Source organism: Amblyomma maculatum, chromosome 10, assembly GCF_055883805.1.
Source record: "Amblyomma maculatum isolate TAMU_Amacu chromosome 10, ASM5588380v1, whole genome shotgun sequence".
In the NCBI taxonomy this organism is placed as follows: Eukaryota; Metazoa; Arthropoda; class Arachnida; order Ixodida; family Ixodidae; genus Amblyomma; species Amblyomma maculatum.
Window position 1 is genome coordinate 166,388,980 of NC_139353.1, and position 26,523 is coordinate 166,415,502.

The 26,523-nt window shown below is 45.8% G+C and overlaps 1 pseudogene; it reads right to left on the reverse strand.

The window, feature by feature from the left end:
• Positions 1-16,275: 16,275 nt before the first annotated feature.
• Positions 16,276-21,570, reverse strand: LOC146177864 (uncharacterized; annotated as a pseudogene).
• Positions 21,571-26,523: the final 4,953 nt, after the last annotated feature.

Below are 26,523 nucleotides of genomic sequence, written 5' to 3' on the forward strand. Positions count from 1 at the left end.
CCGCTCAATCCTCCGGTTCTACGGAGGCAACCATACCAATCCCGCTCATAACTTATGCGGACATTACAAACTATTTACGCCTCTGCAGGAGGGCACTCCCGGGACCCGCCAAAGGTCTCGACAGATCTGAGGAGTGCCACCGTAGACGGCTCCGAACCGGATGTTTTCTAAATCCCGCCATACTAAAACCCATGAATCGGACATTCACGGGTAGGTTAAAATTCTGCGGGCAGTATGCTGGCCCACATGGTGTGGGCCTGCCAGCAAAATACAAAACTAAAAACAATAAAATAGCCAACTAGGGAGGGCTGGGAGGCGGCCCTGTCCAGCTCGGACCTGGAGGCCCAGCGTGTCCTGGTCCAGAGAGCTCGGGCAGCGGAGGCGGCCAATGGCGTCCCGGGATAGCGTCTGCCACTCAGCTCCAGAACGAAACGCACCTCCCTTCCCAAATCAGATCATCGTAAACAAATGTTTTCTCCTCCTCCTCCTGGCATTTAACTCTACGATAACAGAAATTATCTTGCACCAGCATAGCAATGCGGCAAAATTATCTTTGGTAATATCTTGGGTATCAGCGAGCTCGAGTGGACCGGTATTGTGAGAATTTAATTCCGGCGACCATTATGTCTTTTATTGTGGGCAGGAATCCAGGAGAAAGAATGGGGTCACTTTCGTAGTAAACAGAAGAATGGGCAAAGCAGTGCTAGGGTACCACCCCAAAAACGACCGAATGATTTCACTTCGGATCCAAGGTCACCCTTTCAACATAACAATTATAAAAGTCTATGCATTAACCACTACTGCTGAAGAAGCTAACGTTGTGAAATTTTATGCGGACCTACAATGCCTTTTAGACCGCACTCCATCATCAGACGTCCTTTTTCTCATAGGAGACCGGAATGCTAAGGTGGGGAGTGAAGATATATCCGGACTTACAGGCAAGTTTGGTCTTGGTGAGCCAAATGAAGCTGGGCAGAGGCTAGTAGATTTTTGTCAAGAAAACAACCTGACCATAGCGAATACTCATTTTCAACAGCACAAGAGGCGCCTGTATACATTGACTTCACCGGAAGGTTTGTACAGCAATCAGATCGATCATATTCTTTGCCGGCAGAGATGGAGAAGCGCTATACAAGCAGTAAAAACAAGGCCTGGGGCCGATTGTGGCACCGATCATCAGCTTTTCGTTGCCAAATTTAAGCTTCGATTGAGGAAAACGCAGAAACCTGGAAGACCTTTCAAATATGATCTGGATCAAATTCCATTAGAATATGCTGTGGAAGCGAGGAATCGATTTCAAGAATTAGATCTAGAAGACAGAGAGCCTGAAGAGATGTGGACTGATGTTCGTGATATAATACAAGAAGTTGCTACTAAGGTAGTTGCAAAGCAAAATAAATGCAAGAAAGCCAACTGGTTATCTGAAGAGGCTTTGCAAATAGCTGAGGAAAGGAGGATGGCAAACGTTATGGGGGAAAGAGAAAGGTAAAAGGTTCTCAATGCGGATTTTCAGAAAATAGCAAGGAGATATAATAATGCCTTCCTGAACATACTGTGCCAAGCAGTTGAGGACAACAGTCAATTAAGCAACACAAGAGCTCTGTATAAGACAATCAAAGATATCAAAGGAAGCTTCTGTGCTAAGCTGGGCGTGATAAAGGACAAACGAGGCAAGCACCTCACTGAAGCCTCAGACATAAAAAGGTGGTATGAATACACAGAAGAACTGTACCAGAAGGACCCGGATGTGCAAACCCAACATAAGACTGTTATGATTACTGATCTCGAGCCGGGAATCCTGAAGAGTGAAGTTGAATGGGCCTTAGCAAGCCTTGCTAAGAACAAAGCTAGTGGAATTGATGGCATTCAAGTTGCTTCAAAACCTCAACCGTGACACTGTTAACATTATGCATACATTATGTCAGAAGATTTGGACAACCCCGCGGTGGCCACAGGATTGGAGGAGGTCAGTTTACATCCCCATTCCAAAGAAAGACTGTGCCAAAGATTGTTCCAACTACCGAACGATCGCGCTTATTTGGCATGCTAGCAAGGTGATGTTGAAAATCCTCCAAGGTAGGCTGGCGCAGTATGTGGATCGGGAGCTTCCGGACGTACAAGCTGGGTTTCGCAAGGGCAGAGGAACTAGAGACCAGATTGCCAACCTGCGCTGGATCATGGAAAAAGCAAGAGAGTTCCAGAAAGCCATCTACTTCTGCTTTATTGATTATGCGAAAGCATTTGACTGCGTAGATTGTGGCAAGCTCTCCAAGAGATGGGAGTTCCAATACACCTCATCTGTTTCCTCAGGAACCGGTATGAAGGGAAAGAGGCCACAGTGAGAACTAGGCATGGTCTTACTGATTGCTTTCCGATTGAGAAAGGAGTGAGACAAGGCTGCATACTGTCGCCCTGCCTATTTAAACTATATGCTGAGTGCAACATGAGAAAAGCCGGTCTGGATGAGTCTTCAGCTGGAGTGAAGATTGCTGGAAAACGTGTCAACAACCTTAGATATGCGGATGATACCACTTTAATGACAGAAAGTGAAGAGGAAGTCAAGAGACGTCTGATGCGCGTACAAGAAGAGAGTGAGAAGTTTGGGCTTAAACTGAACATTAAAAAGACAATGATCATGGCGTCTTGCCCTATCAAGTCCTGGAGCATCAAGGGATAAGAAGTGGCAGCTGTGACAGATTTTCTCTTCTTGGGCACCAAGATTACCCCGGAAGGAGACTGCAGCCATGAAATTAGGAGACGCCTGCTTCTGGGAAATAGAGCCATGGCTAGCCTTAAGCGCCTAGTAAAGAGCAGAGACATTATTCTGCCAACCAAGATCCGTATAACTCGTGCTATTTTCTTTCCAGCTGTGATGTATGGATACGAGAGTTGGACCGTGAAGAAGGCTGACCGCCGAAGAATTGACGCGTTTGAATTCTGGTGCTGGCGGAGACACTTGAGAGTTCCTTGGACTGCCAGAAGATGAAATCAATCGATATTGTCGACCATAAACCCTGACTGCTACTGGAGGGTCAAATTCTAAAATTAAAGCTCAGCTACTTTGGTCATCTGATGAGAAGAGAGGAGTTGCTGGAGACCGAATTGATGTTGGGAAAGGTTGAGGGTCACCAGAGAAGGGGTAGGCAGCGAACGCGATGGTTATGTGGCATTCTCTAGGTGCTGCAGGTGAAGTTTTGTGATGTTAGCAAGATAGTGAGAGACCGGAAAGCGTGGAGTGATATGGTCCATAGGGTCACGAAGAGTCGGACACGACTGAACGACTGAATTGAACTGAATTAGCGGCTATTTCCCACTACTCTCATGTAATCGTGTGCTAACTATTTGAAGCCTGTCTGTCCTGGCGAAAAGCCTTATTTTATTTTTTTTCCATTTTTTTTCTTGATAGCGTCTTACCGACTGTCAAGAGCACTTGAGTGTGCTATACCGAACAAAGGGGCACATTAGAGCAGGCACACTGTTTTAAGGATTCGTTGCGTTTGTCATTTCCATGATTACACGCCTGCGTTCGAACGACGCATCGTTAGTGCATTGTCAGTGAAGTACCTGCGTTAAATTTTGCCCAGACTACTGCTCGCGCGCTCCGTGCCATTCTTCTTACATGTCTGCACTGGTGTTTGCTGTTGCCAGTGGAGATAGCATTTCGGCACTTTTATTCAATTAAGCATTCTCAGGAGTAATGATCATTTTTGTTTTCGTGCATACATGTAAAATATGCAGTCATTCGCAACATTCTTGTCTAATCGCCTAACTGGGTACACACAATGCTAAAACTAATGTTTTTAACAGATCGCTTTCTTTAAGCTGCAGTCCCCTGGGAAAATGTTTCTTCTGTGTGCTTTACCCGAAGGGATTTTTGTTGAGCCAGATGTTTCTGAAGCATGTTTTTGTGGCTTTCAAGCAAGACCTGCCATGCACACGGGTGGTCAAATTCAGTTAGCATTTTATTCACCATAGTTTCATGTGACTGTTTCCTTGTGGAAAATTGTTTTTGTGAATGACACATCACTCTCATGAATGAAAATTTCAATGGCTTGGTTTTCTGTCAAACAAAATTGCATTTTAATGGCCCTGTCCCATATTCACGCCCGTCTGTCTTTACCGTGTTTACTCATTATGTTTGGGTGGTAGGCCTATTATTAGTTTTTTAAATGCAAGTCCAGAGTCCCGAGCATAACATTGGGGATTGGGAAACGCGTTTCAGCTATCAAAGTGTTGTTACGCCTTACCGAACGAAAATTAGGAAACACATGTGACGGTGATGGACGCTCTGTAATTGCGAAGTTGATTCGAACCTAATAGCATTGGTAAAGGCCGCGATAAAAAGGTCTCATCAATCCGCAAATGAACGTATTTTTCGCAGTAAGCATCTGCTCCCTATATCAATCATGAGTGCTCCACATATTTGGAAGTGAAAATCTACCACATATCACCTCCCGCTGCATTTTGTAACTGCTCCGTTTTTTTTTGGAGAGTGAAAATCTACCCCAAATGAACTCCCGCGGCCACCCGCAAGTGCTCCGTTTTTCTTGGGGTAAAAGTTTACCCTAATCCAGCGTTCTAAATCAAACCTCGTTTAGGGAGGATGTTAGAGAATTTGTGTTTAGTATGTAGTTCCTTGGGTGCATCCTATGGAAGATGCTCCCTCCCTTATGGTATGCAGCACTTGACGAATTGTTCGACGGGCTACTAACCGCTTTCGATGTCGGTACTTCAACGCCATTCCCGCACCCCTACTTGTGTCAGTCGCGTTCGGAGCAGTACTGGGGGCTTTAACACTCTTCCTTGCTCCTACTACTTTCCGGCCCCTTCCGGAGTTGTGCTCGGTCTTTAGACCTTCCCGTACTAGGCGTTTCCACACCTGTTTTCCACTAGTCTGTTCCCAAGTTTCGGTTTTACTAACCTTTTATTTGGCTACTTTGTGGTGGTGCTGGCGGAGACTCTTGAGAGTTCCTTGGACTGCCAGAAGATCACATCAGTTGATATTGTCGACCATAAACCCTGAGTGCTCATTGGAGGGTCAAATTCTAAAGTTAAACCACAGCTACTTTGGTCATGTGATGAGAATAGAGGAGTCGCTGGAGAAAGATTTGATGTTGGGAAAGGTTGAGGGTCGCCAGAGAAGGGGTAGGCAGCGAACGCGATGGTTAGATGGCATCCTCGAGACGCTGCAGATGAAGTTATGTGATGTTAGGAAGATAGTGAGAGACCGGAAAGCATAGCGTGACATGGTCCATGGGGTCACGAAGAGTCGGACACGACTGAACGGCTGCACTGAACTGAATATTCTCCAACGCCCGAAGGCTAGTTAATCGCAGCTGCCATGCAGACGCTGCTTCGGTGAAAACGAAGCTCCACAGTCCCCTACGAAATGGCTGCGCGGTGGCGCGCCGTCGGCAGAAAGAGGCCGTGCTCAGGCAAGGTCTTTAATATCTGGTCTGTAGTTAATGATTTAGCGAAGCTGATGCTTTTGCTGAACGAACCGCTTTCTACGTTTGGCTAAATTCCTACTGCCATCTACACACTTGATGTTATTCGGTGTGATGTCTTCAGATGAAAGATGAAAAATGAAGGATGTGCAGTACTTGCAGTTGCTAGTACAGCATGTACTTTTGGTTGAATCGTTTAACAGTTTTGCTGTTAAAAGGATGCCAACCTACCACGTACAATTTATGTGTACTGATGTTTTGATATGTCACTGCTAGAGACACTGTGATACATCTGCTGATCTTTCCTGAACTTGTTGGTGTATTTGGCGGTATGAAAAAGCTTGCAGATTTTGACCAAAGCATAGTGGCGACCAGTGCCTCTGGCTTTTTGCAGTGTTCCCTGTTCACCTTCTGGCTTGTGAGCACTCTTGCTACGGCTGGCTACAGTTACGGGCTGTTGGGGGGTTGGCTTGGAGGCTCTGGAGGATACTCTGGTTGGCACGGCGGCTCGGCTGACTACAGCAGCTATGGATGGCACGGAGGCAGTGGCGGGTACCTGACTCCTGGGTGGTATGGCGGAAGTGAAGGGTATCAGAATCCTGGCTGGTACGGAGGCAGCAGCGGCTGGTATGGTGGCAGTGCAGGGTACCATAATCCTGGATGGCACGGTGGCAACAGCGGCTGGTATGGCGGCAGTGCAGGGTACCAGAATCCTGGCTGGTACGGTGGCAGCAGCGGCTGGTATGGTGGCAGTGCAGGGTACCAGAATCCTGGCTGGTACGGTGGCAGCAGCGGCTGGTATGGCGGCAGTGCAGGGTACCAGAATCCTGGCTGGTACGGTGGCAGCAGCGGCTGGTATGGTGGCAGTGCAGGGTACCTGAATTCTGGCTGGCACGGTGGCAGCAGCGGCTGGTATGGCGGCAGTGCAGGGTACCAGAATCCTGGCTGGCATGGTGGCAGCGGAGCGTTGACTACGCCTGCTTGGTACGGGGGTAGCGGATACGGGACTGCTGGCTGGCGTGGTGGCGGCCTCATCAAAGTATAGAGCAAAAGTTAAAGAATTCAGTCTTAGCCGCAAGAAGTAGCAGATTGACAGTGGAGGCGTATTCAATAAATTTCAAATTTGTTTGCAACTGACCCTTACTTTTTCAGTCGCCGTGGCACATCATATTGAGAACAGAGGCACTGCGAAAAAATGTCATTTCTTTCACCAAATAACGTGTGCTACATAACTTCATCCGTAGCACTTGCTCCGAAAAATGAAAATCGCCCGCAGTGCCTGTGTTTACCGCGCATTAATTTCCCCGGAGGGACACACCCCCTTAGCAAAATAGAACTGCCAAAGGACATCCTAAAAGAAAAGGAGTTTTGTGCGTTCTTATGTTTTGAGACGTGTGATAACGCGACATTAGAGACCACATGACCTAACAATGTTGGTGGTGTCGGGAAATTCTTTTCATTGAGACATAATGACTTGACATTGTTTGAGATGAGGACTGGTTGTTAGCTGTTGTGTGACGCTGCCAATACTATGGCTAGATGAGTAGGTATGCAGACCGGCAGAGCATCAAGTGTAGTTCCGTGTGCCTCCGTTTCATGACGACAAAACTGCCGCTGCTGTTCTTTATATGATAAATATGGAAAGGAGGATACAAGAAAGTAATCTATGTTTTAACCTGTCATATATATTAGGCGCAAAGGTCGTAGAGCAGCGCCTCCCCGGTGTAATGTATGCAGACGATATTGTGCTGTTAGCACATAGCCACGATGACTAGCAGACTCTAGTAAAGTACTGCGGAGACGAAGGGGGTACTCTCAGCTTCAGTGTTAGCGCAGTTAAGTCGGGTCTGATGATTTTTAACGTCTCAACTGATCCCGGTCTTCAAAATTCAAGGCCATGAGATACCCAGAGAGGCAGCATATAAATATCTCGGTGTATGGGTAAACGAAGGATTGGCATGCATTTAATAGCATAAGCGATCACTTAGGGCAAACGGGCGCAGAAATGCTGTGATAATGAAGCATATGGCATAGTGGGGATATAGCAACTGTCAGGTGTTGAGGGGTATTTGGAAAGGAATTGTAGTTTCCGGGCTTACTATCGGAAATGAGTTTTTGTGCCTAAAATGAGAGGTACAGTCGACATTAGAAATAAATCAGAGAGCAGTCGAACGATTAGCTCTGGGTGCCCACGGCAAAACCAAAAATGAGGCGGTAAACGGATATATAGGCTGGGCATCATTCGAAGTACGGGAAGCTAAGAGTAAAATATTATGAGGAACACACGAGGAAATTTGACAGTAACAGGTGCCAGCCTAAGTATTTAAATACATTTAACTTAATAGCGTTGACTCACAATGGAGGAAAAAAACTAGGAAAATAACCAGTAAGTACGCTGGTCGCAAGGACGAAGAAATAAAGAGCGTTAAGGGTAAGGCGAAAAACATAAGGTAAAAATTTGATAAATTCTATGGAAAAGAAACAGAGTGTGGAACTGTACCGAAAGGGAAATGCAGATCAGGAAGGAAGTTTTCTTTGATAACTCAAGAAGCAGTGCCCTACTTTTTGAAGCTAGATCAGGGTGCCTTAGAACACGCAGCTACAAAAAGAAATTTAACCATGAAGACGACACATGTGCAGTATGTGTAAATCCACAGAAACAATTACCATCTCGAATGTGATGGTATCCAGCCGGAAGTCGATGCAGGCGCAGTCACTCTTCCTGAGGCCCTGGGGTTTAGAGATACCAGTGGCCGGGTGAATGAACCTGCGGTGGAAGCTGGCAAAAAACGATTGGAAGACTGGTGGCTTAAAAGCAGAAAAGTAAAATAATGTTAGTAATGTAGAAAAAAAATTGAATCATAGAATGATGGTAGAGTTAGCCGTTCTAAAACAAGAATTAAGATATAAGCAAAAATCGAGCATAATAGCAACTGTTATCACCCCGTTTCATAGGGGAGGCTCCTATATTCCATCCATCCATCCATCCATCCATCCATCCATCCATCCATCCATCCATCCATCCATCCATCCATCCATCCATCCATCCATCCATCCATCCATCCATCCATCCATCCATCCATCCATCCATCCATCCATCCATCCGTCCGTCCGTCCGTCCGTCCGTCCGTCCGTCCGTCCGTCCATCCATCCATCCATCCATCCATCCATCCATCCATCCATCCATCCATCCGTCAATCCATCCATCCATCCATCCATCCGTCAATCCATCCGTCAATCCGTCCATCCCTCCGTCCGTCCGTCCGTCCGTCCATCCATCCGTCCATCCATCCATCCATCCATCCATCCATCCATCCATCCATCCATCCATCCATCCATCCATCCATCCATCCATCCATCCATCCATCCATCCATCCATCCATCCATCCATCCATCCATCCATCCATCCATCCATCCATCCGGAGCTCGTCGGCGCATCGTCTGTGCTTGTCGCATTCAATCGCGTGTTTGGTCACCTTAATCTTATTTATTAACATTGTTTTTGAAGACGCAGTCACAAGAAATAGAATCTGAAACTCACACTTTTGCGGTCTGGCATTTAAACAATAAGCATATGACGCGAATACCTTTTAACGTCTATTTGCTGTCGGTCATAATTGGCCTTTAAGCACCCTAGTGAAGCAGATGTTGTGCGTTTTCTCTGATTGGAATGAAGACATAAAAAGACAGCTTTTTTCGAACTATTCTACAAATCTCGGTATATTTCAGAGAGAAAATTACCAGAACTTTGGCGTCTTTCTTTTTACGGCGCCACGGGATCCTGAAATGTTCAAAAGGTGGGAGTTTGCTCTTCAGTCTGCAGAAGCTGCAGCCGCAATCCGTTGTTTGCGAGTGACATTTGGCAAACACTTTGTTGAATGGGACTAGAAATGTGTCATAGAAGTACGGTGTTGTAGAACACTGTAACGTAAGGTGACAAGGTTTGCCTCCCATCGCCAGATTCATCATTAAGAAACGATGCTATACTTTGGGTCCTGCCCGATGCTCCTGCTTAGCTGTGAAGGAAGACGAAGAATTCGAGAGGCTGCCGCCGAAGCAAGGCTGCTAGAAGGGACAACCGCGAAACGTTCTATTAAATATAAAAAATGGACATCTTTTAAGATCTGATGACTACCTGCATCTAAGTTATTCTTGGAATAGAAAATTATGTCATACACGGCAACTTGAGATTTCACTAACAAGGCTGCGATGCCGTATCCCACCTTTAAATATCTATCTTTACAGGTCTGGTTTGGCACTGTCTCCCGTCTGCGCATTTTGCGGTGAACAAGAAACATTAAATCACTTTTTATTGTTTTGCCGCCGCTTTACTACGTTGAGAAAACAGTTGATGGAAAGGCCATTGCAACAGCTTGGCCTTAGTTTACTCAACCCAACATTGTTATCATTTGGCGCCACCATCCTTGGGCACAGTCACAGGTCTGTTTTTACCGCCATGCAAAATTTTTTACTGGACTCAAGTCGTTTGCTTCGCTAAAAATTTAAACATCACTTGTTCTGCAATTGTAGTGTCAATCTCCCGTGAGTGTTACCACTTTTCATTTTATATTTCACTTATTTCCCGTTTTGTTTCCTTTCCTCTATCCCTCAAATCATTTTTTTATGCAAGTATATTTAAAAAAAATATTCTTTGCTACCCAATTCTTGGCCGATCCCCCTCTGTGGGTATGTGCCATAAGTTATTTGGACAACAGCAACAACAACAACCGCGGCATGCATGAGAGAATGCCGGACGATTCAGTAGCTTCAAGGGAAAGTAAATGTGGTACCGAAATGTCCCTATTTCCAGTTGATGGGGTTGTTTGCGGTTGCCCCACAGTTACTAGACCGATTATGTAATTCAAGATTTCGTTGCCGGGAATTTCTGACTTGCAGAAGAAGTGAACAGGCCTGGTAAAAGCAATACTCGTGGAGCAATGCGCGTCAAAACTCCGAGCCACGCACAATCCGTGCAAGGGCTGATGCAAGAAGTGAGTACGACCCCCCCACCTCCCCCCAAGAAAAACAAAATCTCATTTTGAGATGCGAGCTTCAAACGACGCACGGGTACATTTTCTTGAATGTATCTCAATTTGTTATCTCAAAAACATTATTGTATGCGTGTCGTTTACTTCACTTTAAGCTAGATATCGTTATAGAAAGCAAGCTTGAATATTCAATCACTTTAGTCGCGATGAAAGTTGAGCATTGTTTTATTATATTTTGACTTTGACTATTGATGGCACGCGATATTTAAACAAAAGAAATATGAAGAGGACGTTGCGCAGCGGTATTTGCAGCTCGTTACTAGAAACATAGGACCAATGAAAGGCGCAAGGCCATGATCACAGGAAAAGAAGAGGGATAGAAAATGCGCCTACTACCAACTGAGTTTATTGCAGAAGACAACGTTTTTACGCCAGTGTGCATCAGATATAAAACATTGCAAAAACATAAATACAATAAATATATAATGTAGAACGTTGCGAAAAAAAAACCCAGAGATATGATCTGTTGAAGGAAATGCGTATCGAAGCCAAAACGACGCACAGAAACCCGAATCGCGATAAAATAGCTCATTGTCAAGACCTTCACATAGTCTTGAAATCAGAACATGGTATTCAAAAGACCCGAAAAAATGCCGTTCTCAGTATTTACACGTGACCGCCTAAAAATCCCAGTTCCTGGTCCCTGAGCTTTACCCAAGTGCTTAAGCATGTGGGCTTAGATATGAGAACGGCATTTTATTGTTTTTTTATATCATGCTCTGGAATACCATGTTTTAGCTAGTTAAGCTAGTTTAGCAGTGCAGTTAGAGGAACTAAAGGGCATGAAATGGGATGTCAGAGGGCTTACTGAGCTTAGGAGGCCGAATTAGTCATATACTGTACTGCGTTACCGAGGTTCACCGGAGAGGCGAGAACTAGAAGTGTGATTCCTTGTCAATAAGTATATAGCTGGTAATATAGATGAATTCTATAGAATCAACAAGAGGGTAGCAGGCCTCGTAATTAAGCTTAATAAGTGGTACAAACTGAAGGTTGTACAGGCCTACGCACCTACATTCAGTCATGATGTCATGATGACCAGAAGGTAGAAAGCTTTTACGAAGATGCGGAACCGGCAATGTGAAAAGGAAAGACACATCATACTCTACTAATGGGCCACTTCAATAACAAGGTAGGAAAAAAGCAGGCAGGAGACCCGGCAAAGGGTTACTATGGCATTGGTTCTAGGAATAGCAGGGAGAAGTTACTAGCTGAGCCTGCAGAGCGCAATAACTTACGAATCATCAATAACTTCTTCAACAAGCAGAATAATTGGAAGTGGTTATGAAAACGTCCTAACAGGGAGAGTAAAAATGAAATTGACTTCATATTGGGTTCTAACCCCGGCACTATACAGGATGTAGACGTAATCGGGAAAGTGCAATGCAATGACCACATGATCGTAGAGTCTCGAATTAGTCTAAATCTTAAGAAGGAACGAAACAGATTAGTAAGAATGAAGTCCATCAAAGAATTAGCGGCGAGGGGAGGGCAGAAGAGTTCAAAATCTTGCTAATCAATAAATATTCAGCTCTAACCGATAATGACGGGCTAGCCTAGAAGCAATAAACGATAATTTCATACGTATCAGTACTCAGTGCGCAGTAGAAGTAGGCGGTAGGATAGTTAGATAGGATACCGGTAAGCTGTCTAAGGAGACGAAAGATTTGATTCAGAAAAGCCAAAGTACGAAAGCTTCCAATCCAACAGACCAGATAGAATTGGCAAAGATATCAAAGCAATCAATAAGCACATAGCGGCCGATATAAGGAAGTATAACATGGAGAAAATTGAGCTTGCTGCATAGAAAGGGGAAAGCCTTAAAGCGACGAAGAAGAAATTGGGTATAGGCAAAAATCAGATGTATTTGCTAAGGGACAAGGCGGTCAATGTCATCACGGATATGTACAAGATATTCAAAGTAACCGAGGAGTTCTATACAGATCTCTAAAGTAGCCAAAGAAGTCAGGACAATAATGAGATTGTCGCCAGGTAAATGCAGTCAGACGTTCCGCCAGTGACGAAGGACGAAGGTAAGAAAGCATTAGAAACTTTAGAAAGGGGAAAGCAGCTGAAGAGGATCAGGCAACTGTAGATTTGTTGAAGGACGGGGGGATATCATGCTAAGAAAACTGGCCACCGTGTATACTTAGTGCCTAGTGTCATCGACGCTACTGGAACTATGGAAAAATGCAAGCATTATCTTAATTCATAAGAAAGATGACGCTAAGGAGCTGAAAAATGTCAGACTATTCAGCTTACTGTCTGTTACGTATAAAGTATTTATTAATGCAGTCGCTAATAGAATCACGACAACCTTAGACCGCAATCAAGCAAAAGATCGAGCTGGTTTTCGTAAAGGGTACTCTACTAACGATAATATCGTTTCCATTACCAGGTGATAGAAAATTGCTGAGAATATAACCAGCCCTTATACATTGCATTAATTGATTACGAAAAAGCATTTGACTCAGTAGAAACCACGGTGGTCATGCAGGCATGCAGCTAACTTTACCAAAAGGTTAACAAATGACACACTTGAGGTAGGCCAGAGAAACCACTTTATACTACTGTTAGATATCTGGCGCACCAGAAAGAATTTTTTGTTTTCAAATTAACTTCTTAAATTAAATTTCTTTAGAGCTTGGAAAAACGATACACGTGAGGCGTCCTTTATCGGAAATAAATGGAATGGAGGTTTTAGAAGATGCTTTCCACCTTTACAAATCACATTTATTGTCTAAAGGCAATACTTACAATAGAAAAAGTATCTGAATTACTAATTAGTTATTTGTGCAATAAAAATTGCCTGTGGTGCACCAGCTGGTTGGCAGCTGTACACAGGGAATTTTCTAGCCTATCTCAAATGTTTTATTTCTTAACTCCTGGCTAAAGCTAGCTTGGACACCCGGACACAGCTAACATAGTTCTGCATAAAGAAAGTAACTAAGATGATGGTGTGTGGGGATTCTCTACGGGGATGCCCCACGTTGGGCGCCAATTTGTGGGGATTCTCTACGGGGCTGCGGCTCCGCTCTGAGAACCGAAGCCACACCACTAGCTCTGACCTCAGCCGTGGCCGTGAAGAACGTCACACCGAGGCAAGCATAGCCAGCGGCCCAAGTTATTTATTGGGAACGCCCAATGTTCTGCCTGGGTTTCATAGCAGCATCCGCACGCACCGGCGACGCCGTGTCGTCTCTTTCTGGGTGCTGTCCGCTGAGATGAGAGGGTAAGGAGGGGCCGTTCTCTCACCCCCGCCCTTTCCGCCACAGCGCCAGGGGAAGGAGGCCAGGAGGAGAAAGATGAGGGCTCCCCGAGAGAAAGAGAGGGTGTTCGCCGCGACGTGCGGGCGAGGGAATTGTTGAATTCCCACAGGTGTTAGTCCAGGACGCACGATCTCTCTAGTACTATTCACAGCTGCTTTGAAAACGTATTCAGAGACTGGAATGGGAGCAGTTAGGGATAAGGGTAGATGAAGGACCGCTCAGTAAGCTGCGATTTGCTGATGACATTGCCTTGCTAACTCTGGAGATCAACTGCAAAGAATGATTGATGACCTAGACAGGAAAAGTAGAACAGTAGGCTTGAAAATCAATATGCAGAAGACTAAGGTACTGTTCAACCGCCTCGGGAATAAACAGCAGTTTACGTTAGGTAGCGAAACACTGGAATTAGTTGACGAATATGTCTACTTAGGACAGGTAGTAACCGCAGATCCGAACCATGAAAAGGAAATAACAAGAAGAATAAGATTGGGATGGAGCGCATTTGGCAAGCACTCGCAGATTATGACTAGCAGCTTACCGGTATCGCTCAAGAGGAAAGTATACAACAGTTGCATCTTACCTGTACTCACCTATGGGGCTGAAACGCGGAGGCTAACAAAGAGGGTTCTACGTAAGTTGAAGACAACCCAAAGGGCTATGGAACGAAAAATGGTAGGGGTAACGCTAAGAGATAGGAAGCGTGCAGAGTGGGTCAAAGAAATAACCCAGGTTACCGAGATTCTAACGAAAATTAGGAAGAAATGGACATGTGCAGGACAGGTAGTGCGAAGAGAGGATAACCGATGGTCGCTTATGGTAACAAATCGGACTCCAAGGAAAAAAAAAGCGTATCAGGAGGCGCAAAATGTTAGGTGCGCGGATGAGGTTACGAAATTCGCACGGGGTCAAGTGAATACAGCTAGCACAGGATCAGCTTAATTGGAAGAATATAGTGGGTATAGTCAGGCTGATGATGATGGTGACCATGATGATTCGACTCTACTAGTAATGTATGCTTGAGTGAGGAGAACTGTATTTCTTTCGTGAAGATCTGTTTTCCGATGTGCTACAGGACGGATGAGCCGATTAGTTTATTGAGCATGAGTCTCAACTGCTTTGATTTGTGGGTTTGGGTCGGTAGAGGAAGAGTCCAGATTAGACGGTGAGCAGAATAGGCCTCTCCCCTTCACATGGGTGTCAATAGTGCTGAGGGTTGTTTGGAGGTGGATCTCTATGGTGGTGTCCCTGCCTCAGCACGCCCAGACAGTGATGTCATTCGCACAGAGCGAAATGTATGTCCGGCATTTCAGAAAGTTGTATGGGAAGCTGAATTAGGGCAATGCTAAAGAGTGTCAGTGAAAGGTGTTCCCCGAACACCGAGCTTGATGTTTGGAAGCGTATGAGGGCCTAGTGTGAGAGTCGCTGTTTAGTTGCTGAGGAAAGCCCTTATAGTTATAGGCCGACTTGTAGTGTCTTTAGATTATTAAGAATGTCAGTGTGTTACATTATCAAATGCTTTGGTGAGATCGACTCCAAGAATAGCTTGTGTATCTGGAGTTTTTGAATCAAGGATACGGTGCTTATTTGAGAGAATACATGTTTAGTTAGCAGACGCGGACAGAAACCAAACATGCAGTTTGGCAGGAGCTTCCGTTGCTCCAGAAAGCTGCTTAGTCCTGTATTAATCTGACGCTTTATTAATTTTCCTACACAAGAAGTGAGGGAGATAGGTCAGAGATTGATGGGAAGAAGCGGTTTGCCTGCGTTTTGTTATGAAGACTGCTTTTGCCTCCTTCCACTAGGTTGGCAATGTACCTTGTTGGCAGCATTCATTAAATTAGTTGGTTTATTTCGGTTATAGAGCGGATGTCTGAGATGCGCATGCAGAGCTGTATTGGTGATACCGTCTAATCGAGGAGCTGAGGAGGTATTTAGGTTGTTCAGTTCTGCCATTACTTGTGCTTCAGTGATAGGCTGACTTAGAAGGTAATTATGAAGTCCTTTATGGTTAGGATGGGACGTTGGTTGGTAAGGGGAAAAGTATGTGCCTCAAGTAGCCTTGAGGGCGGTGTGGGAGAAGTGTGAATTAGTTTTGTAAGGTAATGCCTTTGTGGTGCCATAGATTGAGATGTGGCTATGAGATGTCGGAGGAGGTTCCATGTTTTCGAAAGGCTCATGTTACCATCAAGACGGTTGCTTTAAGATTTCTAGTTCTGTCTAGAAAGCGTAGCTGCATGTATTTCTGCCTTTGTTTACTGGGCTCACTCTGTGGCAGAGGTTTCTGTCCCCATCACTGGAATTGCCAGCACGTTTTAAGACTGGCTCTAGCTTCCCAGAGATGTAGGAGCCGAGCATCAACAGTGTCACTGGGGCAATCAATAGGAAGTTATGTGAGTGCATGGATATGCTTCTGTATAGTGAAGTCCAAGCAGTGATGTCGGTGATTGGAGCAGCTGTCTTGATAGATCTGCATGTCCGAAGGGAGTCCCACTTGATGTGAGAGTGGATCCCCTAGGTAGACGGTGAGGAAGGTGTGTTAAGAAGTATTTTAAGGATGTAGTGATCACTGCCAAAGCACTCCTTATTTTCCATCAAGTAGCTGCTGGGAGCCTGTAAGTGAAGCAAAGATTGGATAAGGTGTCTTTGCACACACTATTGCCTATATGTGTTGGGTAAGTGGGGTCAGTGATGAGTGAGAGCCCTGCCTGTTGCGCAGCGAGCCATACTCTGCGGTCTTTTGGGGAATCATGTAGGTATCCCCATGTTAAATGCGGTGCGTTCAAATCACGCAAAATCAGGAGAAGACACCTGCTGGCAGTTATTTTGGTCAGTGGGAAAAGACAATCGAAGTTGGTCTGTAGCCGTTTTGGTTGACTATATACATTGAGAATGAAAATGCATTTAGCCTGTGCATGCTGAGAGACCCATTCCAGGAGGACATGGCCGAGGTCTGGTATAGCTAACGTATGAGGGATGGTAGGGAGTGAGCGCTTAACTAGAAAAGCAACTTTGGATATCGCGGCTGATTTTGGAAGTAATGGGGCATAACTTCCGAGTGTTGTAGGATTGCTGGGTTCCTGCAGAACCAGGACGTCAAGGCAGGTTGCGCAATGAAGAAGTTGTTGAGGTACTCTGCGGTTTTGGCCAAAACACCGGCAGTTCCACTGCCATAGAGTTATCATTGACTTAAGTTTCGCCATCACGGATTATAGGCATAATAGAACCTGCAACAGGAGGGGGATGGTGTTGTACAGTGGGAATAAGGTGTATGTCCTGGATGGGAATGGGGTGTTATTGTACAACAGGAGTGGGAGATGTGTCGTGATACTCCGGAACTTTTGTCTTTCGACGTCTGTACTGGTGACTGTCGAGGGGGATGATACGCTCCTCTAGATTCTCAAAGCGTCGCATTGTCTGTTCTTCTGTGACTTCGAGGCACCTGTTGAATTCATTGACTACATGTGTTAGCATAGCTTGTATGGATTGGAATCAGACAGCTTCTACACGTTCTACTATCTTGGTGTCAAACAGTTCGATTATTTTCTTCCTAGCATTGCTGTTATGATAACGGCTCACTCCTTCGCGCATTTCTTCACGCGCCTGCTCTCATTGTCGATGTACCGCACACTCCTACTTGCAGTCCTGTTATCGCACTCTCTCACACCAAAACATCGACGCTGCATTCGCTGCGCGCTAGGCTCATTCCAAAACAAAACACCATGCCAAAAGAAGGTAAACATGGACAGCAAGGCGCCAGCCACCGCGCCGCCGACTTGTCAGAGGCACGCTGCAGGTGGGAGTCGTCAGTTTACATGTTCCCAAGCGCACTCACGGGACGATCACGTGTGGTTCAAGGTTCAGACAGCCGCCGCCCAGGCGGGAATTCCCGGCGCAATAAGTCAGCCGCTAACGCTCGGGAATTCTGACAGATTTAACATCCTCGTTAAAGGAAAAAAGGAGTACAACAATGGGGATGGCATGCAGCGCCAGAAAAGTAACAAACAATAAAAGTAAATCCAACTTGAGCTACACGCGTTTACGCTGGTGGTGTTGTCGTTGTGATCGTCTGAGCGTCTACGGGTGCTTTCCGCTTCGCTTACAATCTGTTCCTTTTCAATGAAGATGCCGTCGTTGTGCAGCCGTTCTGGTGCTTTTGTCGACGTACGCTCTTTTTCGCCGTTTTTCCTTTCGTACAAGGATTACTGTACTGGCGTAAGGTGAAGACCTCTTGGTCACAACCCCCTTCGCTTCCTGTCTGCGAAAATTGCCCGAATGACCTCTCGTTCCGCGGCATTCATCTTGTACTGCCTAACTGCCACGGGGGAGCTGCCCGGCATCTCATCAATGTCCACCTTCAGGACAGCGGTACAACTCAGATCTCTGAAATTGTTGGCGAAACACTCTCACTACTCGTTCAAGAGCCTATAAGCTCTACCTTTTGTCCCGTGATCACTGAAGGTCTAACCTCCAGCTGTCGCGCCTCGATGGGTTCCCGATCTGTTCCGACACACGCAATAACAAAATCATTCCAACAAGAAATTACCAACTAGCCAAAATTGAAGTTTTAACCCAATCTCTGGCTCATTCACTTCACTTTTTGGTGGTCATCTCAACAACATCAACCTCTGTTACTCGCCCCAATCGCTCTCATTTTCTGATAACGACTTCTCGGTCCCCGCTCGTGAAAACCGAGATAGTAATTTAAACATTTTTTATTTCGACAAGGATGTTGCTCCCAAAGGTGCCGAGCAAAACTGTCCCCGAACTATCTGAAGTCGTCGATAGTGAGATCAATTTGATTGAGTTAGGTTGCAGAACGCTCTCGCCAGTGGTCTGCACAGGCAACTTCGACTCATCTAATAGCTCCAGATGAAATAAAGGACATTCTTCTTTGCGCCAAGAACGCAGGCAAACTCCTAGCCTTCCGTAAGCCACGTATGGAAGCTCTGTGCAACGTCTGCCCACGAGTAAATCGACCGACAAAGTATCGTCCGGGACAACAAGAATTGGACTGATCTTGTCTTTGACTTCGTCGATCACCAGGTCGGCGTAACACTTCCCTATCGCTAGTGCTGATGGTGTGCCCTGTCTACTCAATCCGTAGGTCGCTGTCGAGTCATCAGTCAGCTCTGCGCCACAGCGTGCTGCCGCCGACGCGTGGAGGAGGCACCCAGAGCTCCCGTTGTCAATCATGCCGATGAGGGTCCTCGTGCCGTTCCAGGTGACTTGCTTGAGCAGCGCTCCCGGGGTGAACTTTCCTTTGCCTGCCTCACTCACTGTGTTGATCACGCTGTTGCCCGTTGTTTCCAAAGAATGACGCTGGATGTGGCTGGTCCTATAACACCGCAGACATCTCATTTCTCGCGTCTCTTCGAGACAGTCCCGTGAGATGGGTCCGAAGCGTCCGTAGGTGTAGCATTTTCGTTCGCCATTTTCATTGGTTAGGGGTGGGCTCTTGTCTCTCCCTTGTCTCTCGTAGTTAGCCTTCCACGCAGGCGGACTGGCCGTGTGTCTCGTACCCGGTGAGGCACTTGCCTCTCTTTCTTCCCTCGTACCACCAAAGCGCTGCTCTCTCTCTCGGTCATTCCTCTCAAATTCAGTAACAGCGTGTGCGTCCTCATATTCGTGAGTGCGTCCGAACAGCACAGTGCATATCTGCCTAGAACGAAGGCCGGTCAGCTCGTGCTCCCGCGTATAGCAAAAATCTAGGTTAGCTTCTCGGCAAAGACGAACCTTGGCGTGGAAGTAGGTTGTCATGCATTCGTTTCTCTGTTGAACGCGGTCTTGCATTTTTCTCCATCTCTCCACAGCTCTGGTCTGGCTGCACAAGGTGCGACGGGAGTAGTATTTGAAGTTTTGCCATGAGATACCCACTTGACTTCGGGAACGCGGTCAATCCTGGGCGGCTCCAACAAGATGGCATTTGGCGGTCTCCAGTTGAAATGACTCTGGCCGCTGGTGCAGCGTAGCAGTCGTCTGCAGGTTTTCCAGCCACTCATTAGCTGTTGCCGCATCACCACAGCCATCGAAGTCGCAAATATGTTTGCTCAGGTCTGGCATTATTTGATATGCTGTTGCAGGTGTGCCTCATACTCCCGTTGACGCCGGCGAGCAAGTCGCTCAAGCAGGTTGCTCATCGAAGGGTCCTTCTCACGCAATGCACTTAGAAGTTTCGTCACGGTAATGCTATCGTTCGCCCTTGTGCCATCCGCGCTATCCGCACCTTCACGGGTGTCCACGGTCGTATCTTAAGGTGTTACACTCATGCTAGTTCCTATAGCGCACACGGTCACAACTTACACAGTTCGCTCATGAGGAGGGTTGCGCAGTCCTCAGTCTTCTCCGGTTTGCGCTGGTCTCAATCCCACTTCTGATAATTCAGCATTAGAATGAAAAAAAAAAGGAGATGTGAAAGAAAAGACTGGAGACACAATAAAATACGAAAAAGTAAATGGGTATATTAACAATTAACTACTCAATTACAAATACACTTCTTCGTTTGCACACGAACGTTCGCAGAATTTTCAAACTTCCGCTCTCCGTGCTGACGCACCGCTCACACCTTCGTACATTTCTTCATGCGCCCGCTCCCATTATCGACGCACCGCGCACTCCTGCTCGGTGTCCTGTGATCGCACTCTCACACCAAAACATGCGCGCTGTATTCCAAAATAAAACACCACAATCAAAACAAGGTAAACACGAACGGCACGCCACCAGCCACCGCGGCGCCGACTCGTCGCAGATGGGCCGCAAAAGCAGAGGGGATGCGCAACAAACCACCAGAGTCGATTCATTCGTGAAGTGAGCGAAAGGCGTTGTTTATTCCACACTCTTGAAGTGTGGGAAGGAATACGTAGGACAGACTGGCAAATGTACAAGTGACAAGCTGAAAGAACACAAAAACAACGTCCAACAAGCAAGCAGGCACTTGGGATCCATGTTAGAGACTGCGCAGCGAAAACTTGCTCCGTGCAATTCAAACAATGTAAACTGCTAGCAAACCATAATCAGCAGCTGGTTCGTGAGATACTTCAGGTAGCTGAGATAGCCAGACTGCGGGAACGATGTGTAAGCAAACGGTCCCTTTGCTAACACAAAAAGAAATTGAGCTGCTAAATGTGCAATATTTTCCGTAAGTGTTCAGGAGTGAGTGTACCGCGTTGTGTGCAAGAGAAGTGTATGCGGTACGTGTATTTTTTTATTAGGACTGTGCTGAGATGTACAAGTCACCTTTACGGGATATGTGTGGCGTAAGGGTATAAGAAGTTGCCTGTTTTTTCAAAATAAACGTTGTTGAAAGTCAGCGCTCGTTGTGTCACCTTCTGATCTTGTGCTCCCATCCACGTTTTGCGATGTTACCTCAAGAGGCTCCGAGGCCGAGACACGATAAGGACGTTGGCGTAATGGGGCGTGCGTATCAGTGTAGATGTGATGGGTCACGTTTGATGCCCGACCGAAAATGGCTGCTGGATGTCAAAATAGGTACAGAATCGGTTCTGAAAGTCGAGGAGCTTGGTTCCTTGACCAGGAGAGAGAGGGCTGTCGACGGCTTTGTCGAAGGCAACTGGAATCGATGATGGGGCGAGGTACGAGGTGGCCTGAGGGCACTGACACTATCGGAAATTGTATCGGCCCATGGAGGACAGAGGCGGCGGAACAGAAATACAATGTTGGGAATGAGGCTCGCCATGCCCAACGCACTCATCACGTTACAAAGTGAGTGGGTAGAAAGAATTGCTACTAGTAGATAGTTCTGTTCGGCCGCTTCGTACACTTACGATGACGCATGGCAGAGGAAGACATCTTAGCGAGACGAAAAGGGAAGATGGGGTGAAAAGCGCTGTACAGTTATTATGAGAGGCGCAGTTTATGGACACAATCACAGCAGATGAAGTAAGGATAACGGTAGCATCCGCAAAGTAACATTTGGCTTCCTCAAAACGTTAGCAGTGGTCGCGGCGGTACACAAGGGTGAAAGCTCGACTTCGGCACGAGCGCAATGAATTATGGTGCGATGGCGGCACAAGAAGTCCCATCCTAATGTAATGTCGTGAGAGAAGTTGTGCAGAACAATAAAGCTGAATCGTGACTGGGGCTGTGCAGCTCCCTAGCGGCTCGATGTGCTGTGCAGTGGCGGTGCGCAGTGAAACCCCAGAAAACGGCAGGACGTTTCGTAATAAGCGGTAATCTAGCATCAATAACGGATACAGCAGCACCAGTATCTACAAGCGCAAAGGGACAAACATTTTTGTTCGGTGGCATTCATTGGCTGACGAAAGCGCAGTTTTTGCCTGCGGACCTGCGTCTAGTGGTTTTCCGGCGATGGTTAGGTTGCACGGCGACGCATCGGCGACCGCGAGCGACGACGCGGAGAGGTTGAGCGTTGCCCAGGCAGGAACTGGTTGCAGGCGAGAAGTGGGTCGAGGCCTGAGGTGGCGCACGAGGAGGGGACCGCTGGTGAGCATAGGTAGGCGGGGTCTGACTGGAAACTTACGGGGCTGGGTGACGGAGGCCACGGAGGCTACATGCGAAGTAAATTAGCTGGTTATCAGAGGTGCGCCAAATGTGTACAAAAGACGGCGCACGGCGGTGAGTGAGAAAGGCCCGTACGATGTAAAAGGCGTATGAGGGGGTGGTCGTACGGCGTCGTCATGAGTCAGCAGAGCTGTGAGCGGAGGGGCATAAAGAGTTGTTTGTCGAGTGGGCGGAAGTGATTCGGGAACTTGTTCCTTAATAACCTGACGTATCGTTGACGGCAGGTGTGTGGTGGACTGCGGAATGTTTGGTAGGAGGAACAATTGCCGAGCAATCTCTTCCCTCAAGAATTCTTTGATTTCTTGAATAAAGGTAGAACTGACAATGGCATCAGACGAAGTCGCGATCGTGGCTTCAGGTTGTCAAGGGACGACGCGTTGGCGACGAAGGTTGCAACTTTGGCACATGGTGACAACATCAGTTACAGCGCAGGGGTCTTTGGCCATAAGCAAGTGGAATGCGCCTTCGTGGAGGCCCTTATTTATTTATTTATATACCCTAAAGGCCCTTTCAGGCATTACATAGGGGGGGGGGAGGAGTCACATGAACAAAGTTGGTTATAACAGGCACATAAGTAACAATTGCACTTAAGGATCAGAGAGGAGGAAAAAAACAAGTCATTCAGGTCGCTATTTTTCCTTTTTTTTTTACACAGTAGTTATATGACCTAAGCAATTTTACATGCTCTGAAGAAACGAGGTATGTGCGCGCTTAATACCGAGCAGTAGGCTGAAATGAACAAGAAATAACACAGCACTACACATCAAGGAAAAAAGGTAATGAGCATTGCAAAATATTATTAAGAAAGTTAAGTCAGTTTAACATTCAATTCCCTCCAAAGCCTTGAGGAATGAACTATGGTCAGGTAGGGTAGCGACATCTGCTGGCAAACTGTTGCATTGTGAAATAGCAAGTAGCAGTGGTGAATATTTAAACAGATTTGTGCGCGCATGTACGGGGTTGATTTTAAATGGATGGTCTACGCGAGCAGATATGAGGGGGGCAGGGCGAAGGAACGTTTTTCGAAAGTCTGATGAACCATGATATAGTTTGTGCATGAAAGATAGGCGGGCATTTCGTCGCCTAGTCTCAAGGGGCAATAAATTACATCGTTGCTTGATACTGTTTACGCTAGTTGGGTAGGAATAATCGTGGGCAATAAACCTGGCTGCTTTACTCTGTAGAGATTCAATGGAGTTTGCTAAGTAAGCTTGATGAGGGTGCCAAATGATGGATGCATATTCTAGCTGAGACCTGACAAGTGTTGTATAGGCTAGGAGTTTCGTTTTTTCATTAGCTTGATAGAGAGTGCGTTTTAGAAAGCCTAATGTTTTAGCGGCCTTGTTGATAATGTGTTCAATGTAAGCATTCCAAGTAAGGTCATACGATAAATGTACGCCTAGGTATTTAATAGATGATACATGTTCAATGGCATCGTTTCCAATGAAATTGGTATGAAGGACTACGCGTCGCCTTTTAGCAAACGTTTGAGCTTTAGTATTGTCAGTATTTACTTGCATTAGCCACGTTGTACACCAGTCAGAAATAACGTTTAAGTCATCCTGTAAGATAATGTCGTCACGAGCGCTTTTAATGGGACGGTAAATGACACAATCGTCTGCAAACAAACGAATACTAGAGGCAATGTTAAAATGTAGGTCATTTATGTACATGAGAAAAAGAATCGGTCCTAAGACGGAACCCTGAGGTACACCCGATTTCACTGAGACAGGAGCAGAGGCATTTTTGTTAATGATGACAGATTGAGAGCGATCAGTTAAAAAATCCTTGATCCAGTCAATGACCCCAGGGGATAAATTCATTGCATTAAGTTTATGGATTAGGCGAAAGTGAGGAACGCGATCGAAGGCTTTAGCGAAATCAATAAAGATGGCATCAATGGGATGAGTCGAATGAACAGAATGGTGAAGATCAGTGACCAACTCAAACAGCTGCGATTCCACGTTGAAACCCGTGCTGATTAGAAAAGATGAGCTTAGAATTTACAAGGTACTGCATGATTTGAGATGCTATAATGTGCTCAAGGAGTTTACATGAAACGCAAGTGAGCGAAATAGGCCTGTAATTGTGAAGTGAATTTTTGTCTCCATACTTAAAGACAGGAATGACATGAGCAATTTTCCAATCCTTAGGCAATTTGCCTGTGTCAAGGGAGTACCGAAACAGCCTGCACAGTAGTGGTCCGGAGATGTGTTTGGTTAGTTTTAACAGTTTTGTGGAAATTCCATCGAGTCCGGGACTAGAGTTCGAAGGCAAACGGTCAATGTCACACTCTACCCCATGACAGGAAACAGTGATATCATTTATGGAGTGACCAATAGATTTCAGAATGCCCGTGTCGGAAAAAGACTCTTCGTCAGAAAAAACAGTACTAAAATACACATTGAATTGATTCGCCAAAAGAGTTTCGTCGATTGGCATGCCATCTATATCTAAACTCGGGAGAGCGTAGAAGAACTGGGTTTTAAAACCTTCCAAAATTTCTTCGGGTGATTCCGCATCTTGTTAGCAATTTCAGTATTAAAGAAAGCATCTTTAGCTTCTTTTATCTGTTTTTTCACGAGAAGAGACTGCGCATAATAAGCCTCCCAACGCTGCTCCGAGTCCGAGACAGCTGCATGCCTGTATAGGCGTTTCTTTTTGCGTATACTGCGCCTAATTATTGTCGTGAACCATGGGTTACGATGACAAGGGGCTATTTCTAACACAGGTACACATTCGTTCTGACATTCTAGAAGTTTATCACGAAGCAATACCCAGTTGTCACTGATCGACCGATTCTCGAATCCATCGAGATAAAAAGACGAGAAATCGACCAGCATTGTCGTCATATTTTCAACGTCTGCCCGTCTGTAATCATATATTTTTTTCTTTACACGGTCGCATTTCTCGACTTCGAGGGAGAGATTAACATGAACGGCAAGATGATCACTTATTTTATCAGTAACCATTGTTGTCGAATGCGCAGGGTGGGTCGTGAAAAACAGGTCTAAAACAGCAGTGTCACGAGTTGGCGAAGTCACAAGTTGTTGTAAGCAAAAAAAGTGAGCTATATCAAGTATTTTTATACATTCACTTTTATTTGTACACTCACTGAGGACAGTGTTTGAAGTCCAGTTGATGCCGGGATAATTAAAATCGCCTGCCAGAACTAACACAGCATTTAGGAACAACGACTGAACTTTAGCGATAGTATCATGAAGACTATCCGTGAAGTCAGAATTGGAGTTAGGTGGCTTGTAGCAGGCGCCAACTAAGATTTTCTTAAAGCCCAGACCGATATTCACCCATAAAATTTCCAGCTCTGAATCTACATCGACCATAGTAGATGGTACCGAATGTGACGCTGGGATCATAACACCGCCTTCTTTGGCGCCAATGCGATCATTTCTATAAATTGTAAATGCATTTGAAAAAGAAAGTTCCGAGTCTGAGATGCTTGGGTTAAGCCATGTTTCTGTCCCCAAAATAACATTTGCATCGCACGTGTCAATTAGAGACAGTAAGTCATCCTGTTTTGGTAGAAGGCTGCGGAAATCGGCAAGAAGGAATGACAACGGACCGAGTTTGCTAACCGAGTTGGTTCTGAAATGACTTTTCTTGATGAACATTAGGACAGCGTTGGCTTTGCTTACGTTCTACGACACGGTCACAGGACGCGTCATATCTGTAGATGCTGCCGTTTAGTTTTAGTTTGTTATAAGAAAAACTGTACTTTCCTTCATCTTTATTTGCCTTCGCGAAATCTCTCAACTTTTTCCGTGCGAGTTGAACTTTCGGTGAAAAATCTTCCTCTATCCATACTTTTGGCGCAGATATATCTTTCAGTTTGTGGGCATGTCCTAAAATAGCATTCCTGCTTTTGTAGTTCAGAAACTTAACAATGATAGGGCGGCGAAATACAGAATTATACTTCCCGATACGATGGGCCCGTTCAATTTCGCCAGCATCCACCTTCAAGTGGGTACGAAAAAAAGGTCTAAAAATATTTTCTGTCTCATCCCAGGTTTCTGATGCAGACTCAGGTAAACCTTTAATTATTAAGTTGTTCCTGCGAATTCGGTTGTTCAGATCATCAACCACACCAGCCAAACCTTCAATAGCTTGTTTTACGTTCATGTCTGATCTCAGGACACTTATATCACATTTGACCGCATTCACGTCCTTCGTCAATCCAGTAAATTCACTCATTTTCACTTC